Source organism: Mobula birostris, chromosome 20 (genome assembly GCF_030028105.1).
Source record: "Mobula birostris isolate sMobBir1 chromosome 20, sMobBir1.hap1, whole genome shotgun sequence".
Taxonomy (NCBI): domain Eukaryota; kingdom Metazoa; phylum Chordata; class Chondrichthyes; order Myliobatiformes; family Myliobatidae; genus Mobula; species Mobula birostris.
In genome coordinates, this window is record NC_092389.1 from 67,524,138 (window position 1) to 67,548,012 (window position 23,875).

General features: G+C 45.6%; 1 protein-coding gene and 1 long non-coding RNA gene across 2 annotated transcripts in view; both read left to right on the top strand.

Annotated features, from left to right (window-relative positions):
* The window catches only part of LOC140185252 (uncharacterized), a 622,887-nt gene that overhangs the window by 293,773 nt on the left and 305,239 nt on the right, over nucleotides 1-23,875 (top strand). The gene's annotated exons all lie outside the window — the stretch shown is intronic.
* LOC140185408 (uncharacterized) lies at nucleotides 2,298-12,457 on the top strand. Its single transcript, XR_011882613.1, has 2 exons — nucleotides 2,298-2,632; nucleotides 8,211-12,457. It is a non-coding gene; the product is annotated as an uncharacterized lncRNA (long non-coding RNA).

Consider the following 23,875-nt stretch of genomic DNA (forward strand, 5'->3'; position numbering starts at 1 on the left):
CCGGAGTGAAGAGCCTGGTTCAGTCTGAGGCGGGACTGAAAGGGACAAGTTCTGAAAAGAGAGGCACAAGAGACTGCAGATGCTGGAATCTCGAGTCAGAAACGTGATGCTGGACTGACTGAGCGTGGCAGGCAGCATCTTGGGAGAGAAATGTATAATCGACTTTCCGGGACGAGATCCTTCATCTGGACTGTCTCAACCCGAAATTTCGATTGTCCGTTTCCCTCCACAGATGCTGACTGACTTGCTGAGTTCCTCCAGCAGCTCGTTTTTTTTTTCTCCAAGTGTAAAGAGAGTCAGACTGAGGTATAAAACCGGGGTTAAGTAACTATTGCGAACAACTATTAAATTAGGTCATGCCATGAAAGTGGGGATGTGGAGAGAATATTGTGCTGTGACAAGACAGATGCTGTGGCTGCAGCGAAAAGTACAGGACTGGACATTCCACATCACAGGGTGGAAAACATTTTAGTCGGTGAAGTCCTGAAGAAACTTTCTGACTTTACCCATGTCTGTCCCAGCTTCAGTAAAAGACCAGTTTCCACAATTCTGGACAGAGCCCAGACGTTGATGTTTTTTTTTATTTTAAATCAAAATAAGAATTACACACCATAAATATTCACAAGGATAAACTGTGCAATGCCTTTACCCGAAGATCAGTGACCCTTCTGTCACGCAGCTGCTGTGGCACAGGCCCTTCCATCTTTCTCCACATATCTTCACCAGCCCACAGTCCGCAAAGAGGTGAGTGACCGTCCCGTCTCCACTGCAGTAATCTCGGGGCAGCGCGCTGTGAGAGTGATCTCCGGGCATGCAGCAAGGATCAGACTGGGAGACCCCTCTCTGTATCAGACAGGTAAGGTTTGGCACGATGATCAAAGCAGTTCGTCGCACTCCTGATCAACCGACACCATCTATTAGATTCATCCGAGCACATCCTGGTTGGAGTCCAACCAACCATTGAGCACATCTACATGAAACGCTGTCGTAGCAAAGCAGCATCCATCATCAGAGATGCTCACCACCCAGACCAGGCTCTTTTCTCGCTGCTGCAATCAGGTACAAGATGCAAGAGCTCAGGTCTCGCAGCACCGGGTCCAGGAACAGTTACTACACCTCAACCATCAGGCTGTGGAACAACAGAGGATAACTACACTCACTTACCGTCCATTGAGATGCTCCCACAACCAATCGTCGTACTGGGCCTGTACCAAAATTGGTGAAATTGGTGAAATCAGAGGTGGTTTGACTCAGACCGATCGCATTGATCATGTCTCAGAATTAGAGAAGTAAAAGAGACAGGCACAATCTCACAGGATATTGACAGTGTTGGGGCAGGAATGATGTTTCCCCTGGCTGGGCTCTGGAACCATGGTTCACAGACTTAATATCACAGTTCACCTCAGCAGGGCTGAGATGTGGAGAAATTTCCTCCCCAGTGCAGCGAATTTTTGGAATTTTGTCCACAGAGTTTCTAAATTAAATAGACATATTTTGGGCCTCAGCGCTGATGGGGACATTGCAGGAAGTGGTGGTGAGGTCAAAGGTCGGACATGGAGACGCTTCAGATGAGGGTCACAAGGATGATTCCAGGAATGAAAGGGTTATTATACGAGGAACGATTGATGGCTCTGGGTCTGTACTCGGTTGAATTCAAAAGGGTGAGGGGAATCTGATTGAAACCTTTTTGAATACTGAAATGTAGACAGAGTAGATGTGGAAAGGATGTTTCCCATGGAGTGAGAGTCTCGGACAAAACGACACAGGCTCTGCATAGGGGAGCGCCCTTTCAAACCTGAGATGCTGAGAAATGTCTTTTCACAAAGCATGGTGAATTTGTGGAATGTGTAACCACATGCAGCTGTGGAGGCGAGGTCGTTGGGTGTCATTAAGGTGGAGATTGCTAGGTTCTTGATTGGACATGACATCAAAGGATACGGGCAAAAGGCCGGGTACTGGGGTTGAGGAGGAGAGAGGGAAAAAGGATCAACCATGAGTGAACGGCGGAGCAGACTCGATGTACCAGACGGCTTAAATCGGCTCCTAGGACTTATGGTCTTATGCTCTTATGTTCTATAGATTTTCTCAGTGTCCGCAGCAAAATGCTTGTCGGGGTTGTCTGCACTCTGATAATAAAATGTACTTTGAAGTTTGAGTTTCGGGGAAATTCCTTTGATTCTGAGAACAAACTGTGATTGGCGGCAGCAGCCCGTCCTCAGACACACTCACAGCCAATCAGCGGCACAGCTGGAATACTCTTGCTCCCATTGGTTGAGGGGTGTCAGTGGGCGGGACGCTGAACTTCCGCAGCGGTGCGGGGTTTGGAACCGAGAGCGAGTGGACCCGGGGAGAGGCCGGAGATTGGGAGCTGCACGACGGGTAACGGCTGCAACACCGGCCGGGTGAATCATCCGATGGCAGAGCTGAAGAGACTGGCGGAGATTCCGTGAGATGTTTCAGTTGCACGGAGGATGCCCGGTCTTTCCCCGCCGTGGATCGGGGCCTGTTGTCTGGAGTTCTACCCCGGACCGGTCTCCTGCTGCTGGGAGACGGGAGCTGGCCCGCAGCGGCTGCTGATGGATCTCTGGAGCTCTCAACGCACCCCTGTGCAACCGGACAGGCTAAGGCCAAGGTAAGAGCAAGGCGCAAAGGTCAGTTCGTGCTTTGGAAAATAAGAAACAGGAGCCGGGTTGAAAATTGACAGCAGTAAAAATACCCGAAATGCCATTTTTAAGCCGATTTTTTTTTTCATTTTTCTTCATTTTGGGTCACTTTAGGAAAAGCCATCAAAAAGCCACAGTGCTCCATGTACGCTGGGTGATAGTCCTTCAAATAGTTCACCCCGGTCTTTTTGGGCACCGGTATGATTGCCGCCATTTTGTATGTGTATGTGTGTGTTTGTGTGTCCAAATGTTTGAAACAGTGAAACAGAGAATCCGAGGCTTCCCAGTTGGATCCAGGAATGTTTCCAGTAACTGTGGTCACAGTGATGAGACGACCATTCAGATCAGAACAAAATAATTCACCCAGCAGTTGGTGAACCTTCAGAACTCACAACCCACTCTTGTGTTTGAGAGAGACATTCACAAATTTAAATGTGCGATTTAAAGTTTACAAAGTAAATTTATTATCAAAACTTTAAACATGTCATCATGCACAATCCTAGATTCATTTTTTGGGGGCAAATTCAGCAAATCCAAGAGCCATTATAGAATCACTGACAGACCAAACCCAACAGGACAGACAAAAACCTAAGTGCAAAAGACAATAAACTGCAAATATAAAGGAAAAATAATAATAAATAAATGAGAAATAAAGATCAAGAACATGGGATAAAGAGTCCTTGAAAGTGAGTCCAGAGGTTGTGGGAACAGTTCAGTTATGGGGTTACTGAATTTCAGTGAAGTTATGCTCTCTGGATCAAGAGCCTAATGGTTCAGGGGTAGTAACTGTTTCTGACCTGGTGGTGTGGGCCTGAGGATCCTGCACCCTCTTCTTGATGGCAGCAGTGAGAAGGGAGCATGTCCTTGGTGTCTGTGGGGGTGTGGGTGTCCTTCATAGAAACATAGAAAATAGGCGCAGGTGTAGGCCATTCGACCCTTTGAGCCTGCACCGCCATTCAGTATGATCATGGCTGATCATCCAACTCAGAACCCTGTACCAGCCTTCCCTCCATACCCCCTGATCCCTTCAGCCACACGGGCCATATCTAACTACCTCTTAAATATAGCCAATGAACTGGCCTCAACTGTTTCCTGTGGCAGAGAATTCCACAGATTCACCACTCTCTATGTGAAGAAGTTTTTCCTAATCTCGGTCCTAAAAGGCTTCCCCTTTATCCTCAAACTGTGACACCTCATTCTGGACTTCCCCAACATCGGGAACAATCTTCCTGCATCTAGTCTGTCCAATCCCTTTAGGATTTTATACGTTTCAATAAGATCCCCCCTCAATCTTCTACATTCCAATGAGTATGAGCCTAGTCGATCCAGTCTTTCATCATATGAAAGTCCTGCCATCCCAGGAATGAATCTGGTGAACCTTCTTTGTACTCCCTCTATGGCAAGGATGTCTTTCCTCAGATTAGGGGATCAAAACTGCACACAATACTCCAGGTGTGATCTCACCAAGGCCTTGTACAACTGCAGTAGTACCTCCCTGCTCCTGTACTTGAATCCTCTCACTATAAATGCCAGCATACCATTCGCCTTTTTCACTGCCTGCTGTACCTGCATGTCCACTTTCAATGACTGGTGTACAATGACACCCAGGTCTCGTTGCACCTCACCTTTGCCTAATCGGCCACGATTCAGGTAGTAATCTGTTTCCTGTTTTTGCCATTGAAGTGGATAACCTCACATTTATGCACATTAATTTGCATCTGCCATGAATTTGCCCACTCACCCAACCTATCCGAGTCACCCTGCATACTCTTAGCATCCTCCTCACAGCTAACACTGCCGCCCAGCTTCGTGTAATCCGCAAACTTGGAGATGCTGCATTTCATTCCCTCATCCAAGTCATTAATACATATTGTAAACAACTGGGGTCCCAGCACTGAGCCTTGCAGTACCCCACTAGTCACTGCCTGCCATTCTGAAAAGGTTCCGTTTATTCCCACTCTTTGCTTCCTGTCTGCTAACCAATTCTCGATCCACATCAATACCTTACCCCCCAGTACCGTGTGCTTTAAGTTTGCACACTAATCTCCTGTGTGGGACCTTGTCAAAAGCCTTTTGAAAATCCAAATATACCACATCCACTTGTTCTCCCCTATCCACTCTAATAGTTACATCCTCAAAAAATTCTATGAGATTCGTCAGACATGATTTTCCTTTCACAAATCCATGCTGACTTTGTCCGATGATTTCACCGCTTTCCAAATGTGCTGTTATCACATGCTTGATAAATGACTCTAGCATTTTCCCCACCACCAATGTTAGGCTTACTGGTCTATCATTCCCCGGTTTCTCTCTCCCTCCTTTTTTAAAAAGTGGGGTTACATTAGCCACCCTCCAATCCTGAGGAACCAGTCCAGAATCTAAAGAATTTTGAAAAATTATCACTAATGCATCCACTATTTCTTGGGCTACTTCCTTAAGCATTCTGGGATGCAGACCATCTGGCCCTGGAGTTTTATCTGCCTTTAATCCCTTCAACTTACCTAACACCACTTCCCTACTAACATGTATTTCCCTCAGTTCCTCCATCTCACTGGACCCTCTGTCCCCTACTATTTCTGGAAGATTATTTATGTCCTCCTTAGTGAAGACATTCAATTAGTTATTCAATTGGTCTGCCATGTCCTTGTTCCCCATAATCAATTCACCTGTTTCTGTCTGTAAGGGACCTGCATTTGTCTTAACCAATCTTTTTTTTTCACATATCTATAAAAGCTTTTACAGTCAGTTTTTATGTTCTCTGCCAGTTTTCTCTCATAATCTCTTTTCCCTTTTCTAATTAAGCCCTTTGTCCACCTGTGCTGGACTCTGAATTTCTCCCATTCCTCACGTGAGCCACTTTTTCTGGCTAATTTGTACATTTTTTTCTTTGGAATTGATACTATCCCTAATTTCCCTTGTCAGCCACGGGTGCACTACCTTCCTTGATTTATTCTTTTGCCAAACTGGGATGAACAATTGTTGTAGTTCATCCATGCGATCTTTAAATGCTTGCCATTGCATATCCACCGTCAATCCTTTAAGTGTCATTTGCCAGACTGTCTTAGCTAATTCACGTCTCATACCTTCAAACTTACCCTTCTTTAAGTTCAGAACCTTTGTTTCTGAATTAACTATGTCACTCTCCATCTTAATGAAAAATTCCACCATATGGTCACTCCTACCCAAGGGGCGTCTCATGACAAGATTGCTAATTAACCCTTCCTCATTGCTCAATGCCCAGTCTAGAGTGGCCTGCTTTGTAGTTGGTTTCTCGACATGTTGGTTCAAAAAACCATCCCGCATACATTCCAAGAAATCCTCTTCCTCAGCACCTTTGCCAGTTTGGTTCACCCAATCTATATGTAGATTGAAGTCACCCATTATAACTGCTGTTCCTTTATTGCACACATTTCTAATTTCCTGTTTAATGCCATCCCCAACATCACTACTACTGTTAGGTGGCCTGTACACAACTCCAACCAGCGTTTTCTGCCCCTTAGTGTTATGCAGCTCTACCCATATTGATTCCACATCCTCTTGGCTAATGTCTTTCCTTTCTATTGCGTTAACCTCCTCTCTAACCAGCAATGCTACCCCACCTCCTTTTCCTACATGTCTATCTGTCCTGAATATTGAATATCCCTGAATGTTGAGTTCCCACCCTTGGTCACCCTGGAGCCATGTCTCTGTGATCCCAGCTATATCATATTCAATAATAACAATCTGCACTTTTAATTCATCCACCTTGTTACGAATGCTCCTTGCATAGACACACAAAGCCTTCAGGGTTGCTTTTACAACACTCTTGGCCCTTATACAATTATGTTGAAAAGTGGCCCTTTTTCATGCTTGCCCTGGATTTGTCGGCCTGCCACTTTTACTTTTCACCTTACTACTTTTTGCTTCTACCCTCATCTTACACCCCTCTGGCTCTCTGCACTTGTTCCCGTCCCCCTGTTGTGAACTAACCTCCTCTCTCCTAGTCTCTTTAATTTGATTCCCACCCCCCAACCATTCTAGTTTAAAGTCACCTCAGTAGCCCTTGCAAATCTCCCCACCAGGATATTGGTCCCCCTAGGATTCAAGTGTAACCCGTCCTTTTTGAACAGGTCACACCTGCGCCAATAGAGGTCCCAGTGATCGAAAAACTTGAATCCCTGCCCCCTGCTCCAATCCCTCAGCCACGCATTTATCCTCCACCTCATCGCATTCCTACTCTCACTGTCGCGTGGCACAGGCAGTAATCCCGAGATTACTACCTTTGCGGTCCTTTTTCTCAACTCCTTTCCTAGCTCCCTATATTCTCCTTTCAGGACCTCATCCCTTTTCCTACCTATGTCATTGGTACCTATATGTACCACGACCTCTAGCTCCTCACCCTCCCAGTTCAGCATATCTTGGACACGATCAGAAATCTCCCGGACCCTGGCACCAGGGAGGCAAACTACCATCCGGGTCTCTGGACTGCGTCCACGGAATCGCCTATCTGACCCCCTTACTATCGAGTCCCCGATTACAACTGCCCTCCTCTTCCTTCCCCTACCTTTCTGAGCTACAGGGCCGGACTCTGTGCCGGAAGCACGGCCACTGTCGCTTCCCCCAGGTAAGCTGTCCCCCCCCAACAGTACTCAAACAGGAGTACCTATTGTCGAGGGGCACAGCCACTGGGGTACTCTCTATTACCTGACTCTTCCCCTTCCCCCTCCTAACCGTGACCCACTGGTCTGCCTCCCATGGCCCTGGTGTGACCACCTGCCTGTAACTCCTCTCTATCAACTCCTCACTCTCCCTGACCAGACGAAGGTCATCGAGCTGCAGCTCCAGTTCCCTGACGCGGTCCCTTAGGAGCTGCATCTCGGCGCACCTGGCGCAGATGTGGACGTCCAGGAGGCTGGGAGACTCCGGGACCTCCCACATCCAGCACCGAGAACAACAAACTGCCCTCACACTCATACTGCCCCTCTCCTCAAATAACAACAAAAAATGAATGCCAAACCCTCTTCGCCTTGCCCGTTTCCGCCTAAGCCCGTTGAGCCGAAGCCCTTAAGGCTTCCTCTTATGAGAATAGGTTAGGTGAACTCTGCCTTTTCTCCTTGGAGCGACGGCAGTTTCTAAGATGATGACAGTCATTGATCGTGTGGATAGTCAGAGGCTTTTTCTCAGGACTGAAATGGCTAACACGACAGGGCACTCTTTTAAGGTGCTTGGAGGCAGGTATACAGGATGTGTAAGGGGTAGGTTTTATACGAAGAGAGTGGTCAGTCCGTGGAATGGGCTGACGGCAACGGTGCTGTAGTGGGATACGACAGGGTCTTTTAAGAGAATCCTGGATTGGTACATGGAGCTCAAAAAAACAGAGGTCTGTGGGTAACTCTGGGTAATTTCTAAAGTAAGTATATGTTCGGCACAGCATTGTGGGCCGAAAGGCCTGTATTGTGTTGCAGGTTTTCCATGTTTCTCTGTTTCTAACATTCTCGGCTGCTATTTGAAAGGTTAACTGACATTCATATTAACTAATTGTCATGTGTGTTCTCCTTTGACCGACAGGCACCACAGCCAGTGACAGTAGGAGACAGAGGTGTGTCTGATCTACGATCGGCCCTGTGGAAATCTGCCCCACTCTCAGCCCCTCCTCTTACGCTGTCAATATTGGACGACAACTTCCAAGATGACCCGGTGGTCCCGGCTGATATGCAGCTGCTGCAGAATGAGCGCGCTGATCAACGGGAGGTGTCGTTCCTATGCAAAGCGGGCATTTGTGAAATGTGCACAACAGTTTCTATTATAAACAATTTGTGTTATTTTCACCGTTTACATTACACTACAAATGCAACGTGATAGTGGGGTCTGTGGTGGTGGAGGAGAAATCAGTGTTCCATCACCCTCTGCTTTGGGATCAGTGCACAGTCACTATCCAGTCTCCTTTTGATTTGAGTTCTCCAGTCCCGGCTGCAAGAGTCGTGAATCCTTATTGTGCCTTTCCAGGTTAAACAAGTCCTCACTGAGGCCACCGACTGGAGATGCACACAGTACTCCAGCTGTGGTCTCACCAACATGGAACAGAGCAGCAGGGGAACAGGCCCTTCTGCTCTCTGTGTTGTTCTGAACCAACTAAACTGGTCTTTCCACGCCTTATTAAACCATTCCCTTCTGCAAACACATCGACATTGCTGCATTCCCCACACATTAATGTGGTATCCAATTCCCCCTTTCTCATTTGCTTCCTTCAGCAACCCTGGCCTTCATTCCAGACATACATCACTATGAGTATGAAAAGAAAGCTTGCAAAGCACATTTCCTCTAAACATTCTGAGTCAAGTTTAACATTACTGTCATGGATAAGTGTTTTTTGTATAGCAGCAGTGTAGGAAAAATACAAAATTATATTAAATAACGAAATAAATAAAGAGTACAAATAGGGCTGATGAGCCAGTGCCCCCCCAACTAAAATATATGCCCTCTAGTATTAGACAATTCATCCTCAGGGAAATAAGTACAGGCTGTCCATTCTGCCTGCATCTCCCATATTGCGATAAACTCCCGTCAAGCCTCCCTCGCCCTCTGCAGATCCAGAGAATATATCCCTTAATTGTCCAATCTCTCCCTATCCAGGCCACGCCCTGTTAAGCCTTTTCTACTCAACGTCAAAATCATCCACATCTTTTGCTGGAATAGAATGCAATCGTCCAGATGTAGTTAAATTAGAGGTTTATAAATCTGCAACATAACTACCTGTCACCGAACTTCCTGCCTCGATTACTAACGGTAACTGGCCCACGCCGCATTTATCAACCCCAACAAGCAGATACTTTAGGAGTGTATTGAACTCAGATCCCAAGATCCCTCTGTAGATCAACACTGACATCTACACAGGCCAAGCTCGCAAGCCACCACAATTCTGGTGAACCTCCTCTGCAGTCTTCCAGCCCAAAACATCCTTTGTACAGAATGCTAACCAGAACTGAATGTGACATTTCAAGAAATTTAGCAGTCAAAAGAATGAAGTCGACCATTCGGACGAGACCCTTGCTCCCTCGGCCCACCCATTCCATGCCGAACGGGTACACACCAAACTCGCCCCATAATCCTGTGTTTGTCGCTTCTCCTCGGGGACAGCAATTAACTTGTTTGCACATTTCAGTTGCGTAGACGCAGCAGCTGAAAGATCCTTTCCCTCTTGTAAGAGTCTAAAACTAAACCTTTCCTATCCTGTATTAACCACAATGTCTTTCAAATTTGTATAAGTACAGGACCACAAAGGTGGTAATGTCTCTTAAAGAACAGAAAGGCGGATAATTTCCCCAAAGCCTGGTGGGATACAGTGGACAGATTAGGAGATTGGGCAAGAAAGTGGCAAGTGAAATACAATGTTTGAAAATGCATGATCATGCACTTTGGTAGTGGAAATACATGTGCGGACCATTTTCAAAATGGGGAGAAAATCCAAAAATCTGAGATGCAAAGGAACTTGGGGGTACTTGTACAGAATGCCCCAAAGCCTTGCATGTTACGTCTGTGGTGAGGAATGCAAATGCCATGTTATCATTCATTTCAAGAGCTCGATAATACAACTGCAAGGATGTGATTCTGAGGCCTCACCTTGAGAATTGTGAACACTTTAGGCCCCTCGTCTTGGAAAAAATTGCTCCAGCATTGGAAAGAGTCCAGAGGAGTTTCACAAGGATGAGTCCAGGAGTGATATGGTTATCGTATGAAGAACATTTGATGGCTCTGGGTCATTACTTGCTAGAATTCAGCAGGATGAGGGGGAAACTTTTCGAATGTTGAAAGGCCTAGACAGATAAGATGTGGAAAGTTTGTTTCCCATGGTGGGAGACTCTAGGACAAAAGGGCACAGCCTCAGGATAGAGGGGCATCCATTCAGAGCAAAGATATGGATATTTTGTTTAGTCAAAGGGTGATGAAATTGTTGTCAGTTGCAGCTATGGAGGACAGGGCGTTGGGTGTGTTTAAGGCAAAGGTTGATACCTTCGTTATTAGACATGGCATCAATGGTTATGCGGAGAAGGCCGGGAATTGGGGTTGAGGAGGAGAAAAATAAGATTAGCCATGATTTAACAGCGGACCAGACTCAATTGGCTAGAGGGCTTAATTTTGTTCCTGTGCCTTATCATCTTATGAAAGGGCACAGGCCGCCGTCAGGTAAGTTGTGAAGGTTTTGAGAAAATTTTGCTGGAAGTCATATTGTGATAATATTGGAAGGGATATTAAACTTGCAGATGTTTGAGGAAAGATTAAGGTAATGGGGTGTTCGTAGGGATCCAAATATTCCAGTATTGATTGACGAGTGTAAATTGATTGTACCTGAAAAAAGGAAGGTTTAGTTCCTGGCTGTGTCATTTTCTGCGATTCATAATCAAGATAAATTGAGTGAAGAGATTCAGTAATACCGGGACGAGGTTCTAAGTGAAAACAGCAGGTAAATGGATGATCATTGCAGCTTTCAGTTGCTAAATCACAATGTATGTGTTTTACAAATAGCATTAATAGACCGGCACTGGAATTGAACTCGGTGGCTCAAACTCCTGAAGAAGTGTTGGTGGTAGGATTTCTTGCCACGTGGGTGGAAAATAAGCTGCCATAGAAGCAGTGTATCACTAATATTATCGATAAATGCAAAGGAGCATTAAATATACTTGTGTCTTCGTGGATTTTTCTGGGGTGCTGCATGAAAATATTTATTGACCATTTAGATTTGTGCAATCAAATCTGTTCTTGATAATGGCTGCGTGGTTTATGGATCAGCTTCCTCTTCCATTTTAAAATATCTGGATGTGATAAAGGCACAGACTTTAAACTTGTGTTGTGGTGCAGTGAGATGGCCCGCTGTTTCGGATTGACTGGTTGAAATCGGAAGCACCTTTTCAATTGTGGAGGTTGCAGCTGTCAGATTGAACTTCAGGCGGCGGAGGAATCATCATCCTGATGAAGGTGTGTTGCTGGGCTGTTGGGAACATCACAATAACAGTGTTTTTAATCTTGGGTATCATGCTTGGAATATGGGTTAGTTGGATTATTCAGGCTGCCCCACGGCAGCTTTCTCGGTAAACCCAACTTGTTTATTCCAATGCATTTTCCTGATTTTAGGTTACTGGATTTAATAAAATCTAAGGGTGTTAACTGGGATGCTGATGTAGCTGCTTTTGTGCACGAATTATAGGTGACAATAAGGAAACAACGTACCAAACATTTAGCAGCATTTTCAGCAGAATTAGTTGCTATCATTGTAGGCACACTTGTCCACGTAAGGTTGTAATTTGTTCAGCTTTTTTTGGGGTTTGATGTGCCTTAAAACAAGTCATTCCATCAGTAGGTCAGATTTAATGTCAGAAACTCATCAAACTTTATTTCGCATACGAGGTATTGGTTTCCAGATTGACATTGTCCGGGTCCCTGCACATTGAGTGTTGAGGTGGACGAGCTGTTTGACCGTTCAGCGACAAAAGCTGTTCATTGTTCAGCTGTGGATATCGACCTTTATCGAAGCAAATCAGAAGCTAAGGGTAGCTTATTTGTGTAGATTTGCCTCGATTTTTGGGGCATGTCGGCAAATATGAGCTGTACACTGAACTGGCGTGTACGCAGATTCGTGGGTGCATACAGATTTGTGGTGTGCCGACAGATATGGCGGTGCACACAGATTTGGGTGTGTCGCGGATTTAGGGGTGCACATGGATTTTGGAGGTTTCGGTGGATTTCGGGGATTTTTTGACGTATATCAAGGTTGTTTCATTTGTAGATACTTTAATAATAAATACACTTAAAACATTGAACTTTGTTCCTGCTATTTGTAAGGTGTAGACAGCTATTTTGCGAACTGTTCGAAATGCATCCTACTCTGGAATAATCTGATTGGAATGTAAAAGTTTCTGCGGGCCGGGGAGCGCCCAGCATGGGGGTGCAAGAAGACACGGTGAGCAGTAGGGCCCGGAGGAGTCGGTAGAACAGAGGAATCAGGAAACACAGATTCATAATTCATTGAAAGTGGCGTCACCGCTAGAGAGAATCGTACAGAAAGATGTAGGCACATTTACCTTCATAAATCAAAATATTGAGTACAAGAGATGGGAATATATGTTTAAGTTGTATAAAACGTTTATGAGTCCTAATCTGGAGTATTGTGTGCAGCATTTGTTACCTGCCTGCAGGAAAAATATCAATAAAACTGAAAGAATGCCGAGAATATTTACAATATGTTTGCCGGGATTTGAGTTCGGAGTTGTAAGGGATAGTTAAATAGGTTTGGACTTTAATCCCTGGAATTTAAGCAAATGATGTGAAATTTCATAGAGGTATACAAATTATGACTGATATAGACAAGGTAAATGCAGGCAAGATTTTTCCACTGAGGTTGGGTGAGGCTGGGACCAGAGTTCTCTGTTCAAGAGTGAAAGAAGAAAAGTGCCAGCGGAAGTGGAGGATGTGGTTTTGATAGCATGGAAGAGAGGTTTGGATACCGACACAGATGGGATGGGTATTGAGGGCCATTTTCGAGGTGATGTCATGAAACTCGGGAAAATAACAATTTGGTACGGACTAGATAGCGGAAAACGGTCAGATTCATTTTTATAGTGCTCTGTCACGCCAAATAATTTGTAGATGAGGGAACTGGTTGGCTCTGTTGTCTGTGAAGGAAGTAGGATGATTTAAAATGTTTTGGTGGGGTATAGAAGTGTATAGGTGCTGGGCATCCTTGATCAAAATAAGGCGATCAGGGCAGGGATTTTAAAGTTGTCCAGCAGTTCGAGAGCATGTGAAGTTCATGGAGGGAGATGTGAAGGGACTGAACAAAAGGTGATAAAATGAATTTGAGGTACACGGACACGTCAGATCGGGCAAGAGCAGGCAGAGACAAAAGTAACAAAACCCATTCACACGCACTTACACACATAGGCAGACAAATATATAGAGACAGAGACCAAAATACATACACAGATACAGAGTAACATACACACATAGATTCCCAAATACACACACACACACACACACACACACACACACACACACACACCTGCAGTATCACATTTGCCTTCCCAGGTCCCCACTTTGCTCTGTGTGCTTTCCATATTCGATAGCTTTGAATATAATGTCTCCCTTATTTTTCTAAACTGAGCAGCACAGGCCCAGAGCCATCAAACTCTCCTCATGGGTTCACTCTTTCATGCCTTCTTCATCCTCCCCAAATGTATTTAGTAGAGACTGTCCGAGCTCTCCGCTCTTCAGAAGTAAGCCTACGATATTGTTGTATTCGTTACAAACAATGCAGTGCTGTATAGTTCCCTGAGCCAGTGTACACACGTCTCTCTGGTGTCCTGAAGGGATTCTTCCACACTAGCCACGTGTTCCCAGTCGTCAAGCCGTCACGACAAAGACCGGGCGCTGTCCTCCAGCTGGCCTCTGACCCAAACACACACAGACACACAACAAGACGGACAGACACATAGGTGGACACATATAAACACACAGAGATGCAAACATTCAGATATACTTTAATAATTAATACATTTTGAACTTTGAACGTTTTAAGATGGGGCAGCTATCTTCTGAACTGTTTGAAATGATTTTTGCTCTGGAATAAACCGATGTGCATGTGGGGATGTCAGCGGGTTTGGGGTGCAAATTGATGTGCGGATGTGCGCAGATTTCAGAGTGTCTCAGTAAATATGGGGGTGCACACTGATTTGAGGATGCATGAACGTTGGGAGGGTGCACAGGGATTTGGGAGTGCACAATGATTTGGGGTTGCACACAAGTTTGAATGTGTCCGCGAGCTTGGGGATGCACACGGATTTGGGGTGTCCGTGGAACTGTGGGTGTGATGAATCTCAAGGTTGTTTCATTCACAGATATTTTAATAACTGATGTATTTTGAACCTTGAACTTGCTATTTGATTTAAGGTGGAAAATCTACTTTGTGAATTGTTTCAGATGATTCTTGTTCTAGGATAATCTAATGTGTATGTGGAGTTGTCAGCAGGTTTGCGGTGCGCAGGGATCTGGGAACGTTGGTGGATTTGGGGGTGTCGGCAGTGTTGGGGGTGTGCATGGATTTCGAGGAGACCACTGAGTTAGGGATTGCAAGCGGGTTTTGGAGTGCCCACAGATCTGCGGATGCTGTGACGAACCCCGTGACGGGAATAAAGAACCAGAAAAGATGGAAAACACTTTGGAGTCTAGGATTGCTATAAACTAATAATATTTATTAATAACTACGCAACACAGTAATATAAATGTGCATAATACAAACAGGTTAGCAATTATATATATATAAGTACATCAATCAGAAAGTGTGGAAATATATGTATGAAAAACCAAGCTTCTTTATGTCTAGGGGTAAAAAGTTACAGTCTAACGATGATGAGTAAAGTTCAGTTCAGTTCATGGTATTTAGTTCAGTAGCGTGGGGTGGGGGAGGGGAGAGAGAGAGAGAGAGAGAGAGAGGGAGGGAGGGGGAGAGTTGAATCTTCAGGTGAGCTGATGCCGTCGATCTTCTCGTCGTCCGCCGAAATCCTTCACAAGTCACCGACTGTGACTGTAACAAAGGGGGGACCGGTTTTCTGTGGTGGAGCTGTCACCTCGGCAAGGGTGGACACATAGACAACTCCCCACCAGTCAACCCCTTCTCCTTCACTGGAAGAGCAATTAGGTCGATTCGCCTGATCGATCCTCCAAAACCCACTTTCTCTGCGGGCACAGCAATGCTCATTCAGTGTCCAGATCATGTGTCTGAGATCTATATCATCTGACCTCCTATTTATCTCACCGTGCTGAGCATCACCTGTAATTCAAAGAGTCCCTCCTTCCTTTGTCTGTGAAGAAATGCAAGCAGGCAACAAGTCCTTGAAAGTCACATCAATAATGTGCTGTCGGTCACCATAGCAACTTTCCTGCTGCTCGGTGCGATCTCCAAAGTAGAAATCCAACGTTACCTCCCGTGTCCTAACGTGGCAGTCCAACCGTTAATCTTCTTCTCTCTCTCTCTCTCTTCAAAACAATCATTGGTGATAAATAACTCTCTCTCTCTCTTCAAACAGTTAATAGGGGCACTCCAGGAACCCCACACAGTGCACACAGATTTGCAGATACGCTCAGATTTGGGAATCCCGGTGGATTTGGAGATGTGCCGAATCTCAACGTTGTTTCATTGATACAGACTTTAATATTAAATGCAACTTGGACCTTGGCCTCGGTTCTTACTATTTTTTGGCGTGGAGGCAGATATCTTGTGAACTGCGCGAAATGATTCTTGCTCTGAGATAATCTAATGTGCATGTGAGTGTGCCGGCAGGTTCGGAGTGCACAAACATTTCGGGGTGTAGGCAGATTTGAAGAGTGCGCTGATTTAAGGGGGTTTTGGCGAATATGGACGTGCACAGGGAATTGCTGCTGTGTGCAGAAATGGGGATTTGTCAGTGAATATGGAGGCGTCGGTAGATTTGGGGGCACCCATTGAAACGGGGGTGAAGATGGGTTTGGGGAGGTGCACAAGTTTGGGGATGTCAACGGATTTGGGGTTGCACAGACAATTTTGGTAGTTCGTGGGTTTGGGGTGTGTACGTATTTCAGGGTTCTCTGGGTCTGGATGTATGGCGAATCTAAAAGTTGTTTCATTTATAGATACTTTAGTAATAAATACATCTTAAATTATAAAGGTGGGACTACTTGAAATGATTCCTCCTCTGTGATAGTCAGACGTGCATGTGGCTGGTGGTTAACGTGTGCGCGGAATTCTGGTGCACACAGCTTTCGCGACGCATACCGATTTGTAGAAGTGCGCTAATTTGAGGGAATATGCGGGTGAATACACATTTGGACATCTGTTTGGACATTTAAAGGTGGATCCCGCTCTTTTGTGAAGTGTTTGAAATGATTCCTGCTCTGGAATAATTTACTGAGTAGGTGTATGCACAGATATGGGTTGTGCACGGACTTGGGAATGTGCACAGAATTCCGGCTTTGTCGGTGAATTTGGGGGTGCTTACCGGTTTGGCTGCGCATGCCGATTTGCAGATGTACGCAGATTAACGGGCATGTCAGCAAATGTGTGAGTACCCTGGGATATAGTGTGTCCGTTTCTTGGGGGTGCATACTGATTTGAGGGCTGAATGCGGGCTTGTCGGTGAGCACAGATCCCTGAGTGAACACTGATTTACAGATATGTGCAGAGTTGAATGTGCTTGCAGATTCGGAGGTAAACAGTGACTCGGGGAAGCCGATGGATTTGTAGGTGTGCCCAATCGCAAGATTGTTCTGTTTATACAGACTTTAATAATAAATGCAATATGATATTTGACCTCGATCCTTGTTTTTTTTAATACATAGCAATTGCCATTTTGTGAACTGTTTGAAATGATATTTCTCTGGGATCATTTAATGTGTATTTGGGAGGTCCAGTGGGTTTGGGTTTCTCACGGATATGGGAATGCAGACGGGTTTGAGAATATGCGCTGACTTAGGGGTGCTTTAGGGAACATTGGGTGCACAGAGATTTGGTGATGTGCACAGAAGTGGCTGTTAGCCAGCGCATATTGCGGAACAGGCGGATTTGGGGGTGTCAGAAGATGTGGGGCACATTCTGAGTTGGGTGCGCACATGTATTTGCATATGCGTGTGGATTTGGGTGTGTACAGAGCTTTGCCAAAGTCTGCCGATTTGAGGGTGCACAAGGATTTTGCGGAATCGGTAGTTTTGGAGCAGGCTGATGAATTTGAGTTGTGTATGTGTTTCAGGGTTCTCAGGGTATGGAGATGTGGCGAATCTCAAGATTGTTCCATTTGTACATACTTTAATAATACATGCAATTTCCATTTTTACCTCTGTTCTTAATTTTCTATGGTTCAGGCAGCCATCTTGTGAACTGTTTGAAATGAGAGTTTCAGAGCATGTGAAGTTTGCGGATAGAGATTGGAAGGGACTGAACCAGGGGGGACAGACAAAATTCGAGGTATACGGACAAATGTTCAGTCAGGCACGGTCAGGCAGAGTCAGTGGGTCTACCCACGAACGGACAGGAAAACGTACTGTCACACACGAACACACACAGACAGACAAACCCGCAGACACACAGGCAGAGACAGACAACTATAATTTCTTCACCGTCTGTCTCGCTCTTCTCCGTGTTCTTTGACACATAAGGGATGATATGTTAGAACATACTAACCACCCTCACTAGACCACTGAATTTGATGGCCATTCGTTGGAATGAGAAATGGACCTGGACAAGTTCACAAATATTCTGCCTGTGACTGAGTTACTGAGAGGTCTTTTGGGGTTCTTGGATATGGAAGTGATTATTTATCATCAGAAACTGACATTTTTTTGGTCCTTCTCGGTAGAGTCGCAAACACAAACTACATCAAGAGTTTCTACTATTGAGGAGAATGATAACAGTAGGTGATTCAATACAATTTCACAAGTTACAATGACAAAATTTACTTCAATATTCTGTGTCCGACAAATAGTTCCTTTGAAGTACATATTTACAATGGAAGCACATGTATTTGATGAAACAGCTCGGAAGGTTCAGTCAACATTTTTCAGAAAAGCTATCTCCCACGAATGTTCTAAATATTAAATCATTAATTTCATCACAATCTGACACCGCGGGGATTACACCTGTCTGATGTAATCGGTTTGTGAATAATTTAAAAACCTTTATTTTAAAATCTGTTGATGTCAGTCCCCGTGGAGCCGCTAAATGGTATTAAAACCCCAGGCAGGTGCTGCCTCAACATTTCATTCCGACAGATCGCCTGGAGCACAGAGGGACAAATCGCTGGACAGAGAAATGTCTGCAATGTTGCATAGGTACAAAGGTGTGGAGAAAATATTGTACTTGTTGATTGCCGTCATTGGAGTTCCCGGTGAGTGAGCAGAAGAATTAATATTTTTGCTATTTCTGTGTGGTAACCGGTGCTAAGCTATTTATGATCATTTGACAAGCTTCTATCTTGATGATCATTAAGAAAAAAATATCTGTCAGAGATATCGATCCTGTCAGTTCAACACTCTGATCTTTTCATAGTTAATAACAAGCGGAACTAAACTTCTGTCTCTCCCTTAACTCATGAGATTGACTCTAATGTTGTTATTGCCGTGAATGAGACCTTGCCCTGCGTTGCTCCAATGCTGTGTACGAGCAGCTTTCCGGGAGGCTGTGACTGGGAGGGAGTAAATGGGACTCTCTACAGAGTTGTCCCAATGGTGGGGGCAGGCGGCTCTTCGGGAAGGTGAGACTGCCAGGTTTTAATGGGAATTTGTCCAGAGTTATCCTAGTGGTGGGGGCAGGCGGCTCTCCGGGAAGGTGTGACTGGGAGGGGTGTTGATGGGAATTTGTCCAGAGTTGTCCCAGTGGTGGCGGCAGGCGGCTCTCCGGGAAGGTGTGATTGGGAGTGTGTTGATGGGAATTTGTCGAGAGTTATCCCAGTGGTGGGGGCAGGCGGCTCTCCGGGAAGGTGAGACTGGCAGGTTTTAATGGGAAGTTGTCGTGATTTTTCCCGGCGTTGGGGCGAGGCATCTCTCTGGGAAGGTGTGACTGGGAGGGTGTTGATGGGAATTTGTCCAGAGTTGTCCCAGTGGTGGTGGCAGGCGGCTCTGCGGGAAGGTGTGATTGGGAGTGTGTGATGGGAATTTGTCCAGAGTTATCCCAGTGGTGGGGGCAGGCGGCTCTCCAGGAAGGTGTGACTGGGAGGTTTTCATGAGAAGTTGTCGTGATTTTTCCCGGCGTTGGGGAGAGGCATCTCTCTGGGAAGGTGTGACTGGGAGGGGTTTACATTGCGAAGTTCACCGTTTCTGAGTTATTGATCAGACAGAACCCCAGGTCCTGTGGTTTTATGTCTTCCTCTGAAGTTTCTCAGTCGGATCCTACTGACTGTTGGTCAATAATCTGGGTCTGATCACCTGCACCAGTGCCCGCGGATCTTTTGCTGTGTATTATCGAATTGACTGCGCTGTAGATTTAATCCATCAAAGGAACAACTCAGCCTTAGGTTACTAACTTGTTTCTGCTTTCCCTCTGAGACGCGTCGTAAATCGGGGCATCGTTTCGTCCTGACGGAGGGTCTCGGTCCGAAACGACGGCTTGTTGAATGTCAGGGATGCAGCTCTCCGCGAAGGTGTGACTGCACGCGTTTTAATTGGACTTTGTCCAGGTCTGTCCCAGTACTGGGGACAGGCAGCTTTCCAGGAAAAGTTGACTGGGTGGGGTTTACATTGTAAAGTTCTCTGTTTCTGAGTTAGTGTTCAGAGAGAATCCCTGGTCCTGTGTTTCAGGTCTGCCTGTGGAGACTCTCACAATCGGATCCCACTGCCTGTTGGTCAAAAATTGGGTCAGATCAGCTGAACCAATCTGCCAACGTGTGTTATTGAACTGATCTGTAGAATTAATCCATTAACGGAGCCACTCAGCCTCAGGTTGCTACGTTGTTCCTGTTTTCCCTCTGAGACCCGTCGTAAGTTGACGAGGGTAAAGCAGTGGAAGTTGTCTATATGCATTTCAGTCAGGCCTTTGACATGGTTCCACACGGAAGGTTCGTTAGGAAGGTTCAATCGTTAGGTATTAATATTGAAGGAGTAAAATGGATTCAGCAGTGGCTGGATGGGAGACACCAGAGAGTGTGTTCGATTACTGTTTGTCAGATTGGAGGCCGGTGACTAGTGATGTGTCTCAGGGATCTGTACAGGGTCCAATGCTGTTTGCCATATACATTAATGATCTGGATGATGGGGTGGTAAATTAGATGAGTAAGTATGCAGAAGATACTAAGATAGGTGGAGTTCTGCATAATGAAGTAGGTTTTCAAAGCATGCAGAGAGATTTAGGCCAGTTAGAAGAGTGGGCTGAAAGATAGCAGATGGAGTTTAATGCTGGTAAATGTGAGGTGCTACATTTTGGTAGGACTAATCAAAATAGGCATACATGGTAAATGGTAGGGCATTGAAGAATGCAGTAGAACAGAGGTATCTAGGAATAATGCTGCATAGTTTCCTGAAGGTGGAATCTCATGTGGATAGGGCGGTGAAGAAAGCTTCTGGTATGCTGGCCTTTATAAAACAGAGCATTGAGTACAGGAGTTGAAACTGTACAACGCATTGGTCAGGCCAGATTTGGAGAACTGTGTACAGTTCTGGTCACCGAATTATAGGAAAGATGTCAACAAAATTCAGAGAGTACAAATAAGATTTACTTTTATGTTACATGGGTTTCATCACCGAAGTTACAGAGAAAGGTTGGACAAGTTGAGTCTTTATTCTTTGGATCGTGGAAGGTTGAGGGGGGACTGGATAGAGGTATTTAAAATTTTGAGGGAGATAGATAGAGTTGACGTGGATAAGCTTTTTCCATTGAGAATGGGGGAGATTCAAACAAGAGGACATGAGTTCAGAGTTAAAGGCCAAACCTTCAGCGGTAACATGAGGAAAAACTTCTTTACTCAGAGAGTGGCAGCTGTGTGGAACAAGCTTCCAGTAGAAGTGGTTGAGGCAGGTTCGATGTTGTTATTTAAAGTTAAATTGGATAGATATATGGACAGGAAATGAATGGAGGGTTTTGGGTTGAGTGCAGGTCTGTGGGACTAGGTGAGAGTAAGAGTTCGGCATGGACTAGAAGGGCCGGGATGGCCTGTTTCCGTGCTGTAATTGTTATATTGTTATATAAATCCGTGCACTGCTTCGTGCTCAATAAGGATCTCGGCCCGAAAGGACGGTTTGTAAAATTCCACGGATGCAGCTTCACCAGCTGAGTCCCTCCAGTATTTGATGTGCGCTGCTCTTGTATGCATTCGTGGCCGCATCAGATGCCGAGTTTCCATAGGCCTGGCCAATCAGGGGTAAATCAGTCAAACTGTCCCCATTAACGACCGGAATCGGAATGATCGTTGTTGTTCATACAGCTCGTTTTTATCGCCTAGGATTGCACACGCATCGTCTTATCCCCACACCGAGGAAAGCAGGTCAGAGACAGTGTGACCAGTGTCTGATTTACATTAGCAGCCGTTCATAGACTCCAGCACTCCTGATCTTTAGCTGAAACCCGACATCGTGTTAATTCCCGGAGAATGTGTTCAGTAACGCCCAGTGTATGTTCTCTCCCTCTCTCTCCCTCTCTCTCTCTTTCTGCCTCTCTCTCACTCTCTCCCTCTCTCTCTCTTCCTTTCTCTCTTTCTGCCTCTCTCTCTCTCTCTCCCTCTCTTCCTTTCTCTCTCTCTCTGTCTCTTTCTCTCTCTCTCTTTCTCTTCTCTCTCTCTCTCTCTCTTCTTTCTCTCCCCCTCTCTCTCTCTCCCTCTCTGTCTCTCTCTCTCTCTCTCTCTCTCTCTCACCCCTCTCTCTCTGTCTCTATCTATCTATCTATCTCTCCCCCCTCTCTCTCCCTCCATCTCTCCCCCTCCCTCCCTCCCTCCAGTGAATTTAGCGGCGATTGTGATCCTGTCCCGGGGAAAGTGCGGCCTCTCTGTCTGCACTACTCGCTACCTGGTGGCTATGGCAGGGGCTGACTTACTGGCCGTTGTCACCAATGTAATTTTATATCGAATCAGAACTTCTTACTTCCCGAGGAATTTCCTGGACATCACCCCTGTGTGCAGTGTTACCGATGTACTGACGTTCACAGCCACAGACTATTCTGTCTGGTTCACCGTCACTTTCACCTTTGATCGGTTTGTTGCCATTTGCTGCCAGAAGCTGAAAACAAAATATTGCACCGGGAAAACTGCGGCTGTGGTTCTGACAACAACCGGCGTACTGTTCTGTCTGAAAAATATTCCCCGATACTTCACACAGGAGCCCTGGGTGATTATCAACGATGTCCCGTGGTTCTGTAAACCTGTGAACAATTATCTCACTGACCTCGGGTGGGTAGGATATGACTGGCTCCACACGGTTTTAACTCCGTCCCTCCCTTTCGCTGGGATCCTGCTGCTCAACGCTCTCACCGTCAGGCACATTATAGTGGCCAGTCGGGTCCGTAAGGGGCTGAAGGGTCAGAGCAAGGGGGAGAACGGCAATGATCCGGAGATGGAGAGCAGGAGGAGGTCTGTGGTTTTACTCTTCACCCTCTCCGGCAGCTTCATCCTTCTGTGGATGACATACGTTGTAAATGTCATATATTATCAGCTCTCAGGATACGATTTCAATGATTCTGAATGGATCTTTTACTACGTCGGTGTTTTGCTGAGTGATTTCAGCTGCTGCACGAACACATTTATTTACGCGGTGACTCAGTCGAAATTCAGGGAGCAGATAATCAGAGCGCTGAAATATCCGGTCACCTCGGTGCTTCAGTTCATTAATAAAGCCGCGTCCTGAGCACAAGCCGAAAGCGGCGGCAATTTCTCCAGTCCAGACGCCAGCTCCTCACATTCACCGCCTGATCTCCCAACTGTTGTTCCCGGGCTGATTGCCCCAACGACGGACAGCTCCGAAACATTAGCATAGTGTGTGTGGTCGGGGTGGGCAAGCAAATTTTTGGAGTCTCAGTAAATCATTGGACCCGCCCGATGTCAATCAAAGAACAACTCCGGATTGCGGGCCACCGATTGGTCTGTTGATTTGTCCCTGAATTTATATTCCCGCCCAGTAGCCTCACAGTCTGTTCACACAAGACGTCTGATGCTGGTTTGCTGTTCCAATGTCAATCACACCATTCTCTGCAGTCCCCTTCAATGATTGGCTAACGTGAAAAAAGGCGGTGTTTGGGTAAATGACGGTCGAAACTCCAACTTTGAGGCAAATTTCGCTGCCATCTGGAACGGAGTGTGTTGCAGACAATTGGGAATTAATACCCTCACTGCCTCTTCTATCTAACGATCTATTAACCCGTAAAACCCTATAGATTATACTTAATTAAACACAGTACCGTGAATTAAATTAAATTCACTCCCATTGAAAGATTTTAAATGAAAGCTATCAACCCCCAAAGATTATAATTAAGCCTGCATTTGATTTCTTTTTACCCGATATGCTTCTTATCAGAAGACTGATACTTCTTAACTTTCCTAAACAACTTATTTTCCTCCCCAAATGCCTCTGCATACTTCTCAGTCCACCATGCTACATCCTTTCTCCTATAAATGCTCTTTTTCACAGCAATCACTTTCAAAGCTGTTTGATGAATAATGTGACAGAACGTTTCATTACAAAAACCAGAGTTCTCTGTTCAAGAGTGAAAGAAGAAAAGTGCCAGCGGAAGTGGAGGA